The following is a 3430-nucleotide window of genomic DNA, read 5'->3' as shown; positions in this document are numbered from 1 at the left end:
TCACCGACACAACTGCCGCCGCCACGGTCACCCTGACCGAAAGAGACAGCGCCGAAAGCGGATCGTCGGAGGCCGTGATCGTTCAATAATTCGCTTTCACCGACACAACTGCCACTGCCACGGTCACCGTGAGCAAAAGAGACAGCGCCGAACGCGGATCTTCGGAGGCCGTGCTCGTTCAATAAATCGCTTTCACCGACAAAACTGCCGCCGCCACGGTCACCGTGACCGAAAAAGACAGCGCCGAACGCGGATCGTCGGAGGCCGTGGTCGTTCAATAATTCGCTTTCACCGACACAACTGCCGCCGCCACGGTCACCCTGACCGAAAGAGACAGCGCCGAAAGCGGATCGTCGGAGGCCGTGCTCGTTCAATAATTTGCTTTCACCGACACAACTGCCGCCGCCACGGTCACCGTGAGCGAAAGAGACAGCGCCGAACGCGGATCGTCGGAGGCCGTTCTCGTTCAATAATTCGCTTTCACCGAAACAATTGCCGCCGCCACGGTCACCGTGAGCGAAAGGGACAGCGCCGAACGCGGATCGTTGGAGGCCCTGCTCGTTCAATATTTCGGTTCCACCGACACAACTGCCGCCGCCACGTTCACCGTGATCGAAAGAGACAGCGACAAACGCGGATCGTTGGAGGCCGTGGTCGTTCAATATTTCGCTTTCAACGACGCAACTGCCGCCGCCACGGTCACCGTGACCGAAAGAGACAGCACAGAAAGCGGATCGTCGGAGGCCGTGGTCGTTCAATAATTCGCTTTCACCGACACAACTGCTGCCGCCACGGTCACCGTGACCGAAAGAGACAGCACCGAACGCGGATCGTCGGAGGCCGTGGTCGTTCAATAATTCGCTTTCACCGACACAACAGCCGCTGCCACGGTCACCGTGAGCAAAAGAGACAGCGCCGAACGCGGATCTTTGGAGGCCGTGCTCGTTCAATAATTTGCTTTCACCGACAAAACTGCCGCCGCCACGGTCACCGTGACCGAAAAAGACAGCGCCGAACACGAATCGTCGCAGGCCGTGGTCGTTCAATAATTCGCTTTCACCGACACAACTGCCGCTGCCACGGTCACCGTGAGCAAAAGAGGCAGCGCCGAACGCAGATCTTCGGAGGCTGTGCTCGTTCAATATTTCGCTTTCACCGACAAAACTGCCGCCGCCACGGTCACCGTGACCGAAAAAGACAGCGCCGAACGCGGATCGTCGGAGGCCGTGGTCGTTCAATAATTCGCTTTCACCGACACAACTGCCGCCGCCACGGTCACCGTGAGCGAAAGAGACAGCGCCGAACGCGGATCGTCGGAGGCCGTGGTCGTTCAATAATTCGCTTTCACCGACAAAACTGCCGCCGCCACGGTCACCGTGACCGAAAGAGACAGCGCCGAACGCGGACCATCGGAGGCCATGGTCGTTCAATAATTTGCTTTCACCGACACAAACGCCGCCGCCACGGTCACCGTGAGCGAAAGAGACAGCGCCGAACGCGGATCGGCGGAGGCCGTGGTCGTTCAATAATTCGCGTTCACCGACACAATGCCGCCGCCACGGTCACCGTGACCGAAAGAGACAGCGCCGAACGCGGATCGTCGGAGGCCGTGGTCGTTCAATATTTCGCTTTCACCGACACAACTGCCGCCGCCACGGTCACCGTGAGCGAAAGAGACAGCGCCGAACACGGATCGTCGGAGGCCGTGGTCGTTCAATAATTCGCTTTCACCGACACAACTGCTGCCGCCACGGTCACCGTTACCGAAAGAGACAGCGCCGAACGCGGATCGCCGGAGACCGTGCTCGTTCAATAATTCGCTTTCACCGACAAAACTGCCACCGCCACGGTCACTGTGAACGAAAGAGACAGCGCCGAACGCGGATCGTCGGAGGCCGTGGTCGGTCAATGATTCGCTTTCACCGACACAACTGCCGCCGCCACAGTCACCGTGAGCGAAAGGGACAGCGCCGAACGCGGATCGTCGGAGGCCGTGGTCGTTCAATAATTCGTGTTCACCGACACAACTGCCGCCGCCACGGTCACCGTGATCGAAAGAGACAGCGCCGAACGCGGATCGTCGGAGGCCGTGGTCGTTCAATAATTCGCTTTCACCGACACAACTGCCGCCGCCACGGTCACCATGAGCGAAAGAGACAGCGCCGAACGCGGATCGTCGGAGGCCGTGGTCGTTCAATAATTCGCTTTCACCGACACAACTGCCGCCGCCACGGTCACCCTGACCGAAAGAGACAGCGCCGAAAGCGGATCGTCGGAGGCCGTGCTCGTTCAATAATTTACTTTCACCGACACAACTGCCGCCGCCACGGTCACCGTGACCGAAAGAGACAGCGCCGAACGCGGATCGTCGGAGGCCGTGCTCGTTCAATATTTCGCTTCCACCCACACAACTGCCGCCGCCACGTTCACCGTGATCGAAAGAGACAGCGCCGAACGCGGATCGTCGGAGGCCGTGCTCGTTCAATATTTCGCTTCCACCGAAACAACTGCCGCCGCCACGTTCACAGTGATCGAAAGAGACAGCGCCGAACGCGGATCGTCGGAGGCCGTGGTCGTTCAATATTTCGCTTTCACCGACACAACTGCCGCCGCCACAGTCACCGTGACCGAAAGAGACAGCGCCGAAAGCGGATCGACGGAGGCCGTGGTCGTTCAATAATTCGCTTTCACCGACACAACTGCCGCCGCCACGGTCACCGTGACCGAAAAGAGACAGCGCCGAACGCGGATCGTCGGAGGCCGTGGTCGTTCAATAATTCGCTTTCACCGACAAAACTGCCGCCGCCACGGTCACCGTGACCGAAAGAGACAGCTCCGAACGCGGATCATCGGAGGCCATGGCCGTTCAATAATTTGCTTTCACCGACACAGCCGCCGCCGCCACGGTCACCGTGAGCAAAAGAGACAGCGCCGAACGCGGATCGTCGGAGGCCGTGGTCGTTCAATAATTCGCGTTCACCGACACAATGCCGCCGCCACGGTCACCGTGACCGAAAGAGACAGCGCCGAACGCGGATCGTCGGAGGCCGTGATCGTTCAATAATTCGCTTTCACCGACACAACTGCCGCCGCCACGATCACTGTGAGCGAAAGAGACAGTGCCGAACACGGATCGTCGGAGGCCGTGGTCGTTCAATAATTCGCTTTCACCGACACAACTGCGCCGCCACGGTCACCGTGACCGAAAGAGACAGCGCCGAACGCGGATCGTCGGAGGCCGTGGTCGTTCAATATTTCGCTTTCACCGACACAACTGCCGCCGCCACGGTCACCGTGACCGAAAGAGACAGCGCCGAAAGCGAATCGTCGGAGGCCGTGGTCGTTCAATATTTCGCTTTCACCGACACAACTGCCGCTGCCACGGTCACCGTGAGCAAAAGAGACAGCGCCGAACGCGGATCTTCGGAGG

The sequence above is a fragment of the Ixodes scapularis genome, unplaced genomic scaffold (assembly GCF_016920785.2).
Source record: "Ixodes scapularis isolate PalLabHiFi unplaced genomic scaffold, ASM1692078v2 ptg000997l_1__unscaffolded, whole genome shotgun sequence".
Taxonomy (NCBI): Eukaryota; Metazoa; Arthropoda; class Arachnida; order Ixodida; family Ixodidae; genus Ixodes; species Ixodes scapularis.
This window is presented reverse-complemented; position numbering follows the sequence as displayed.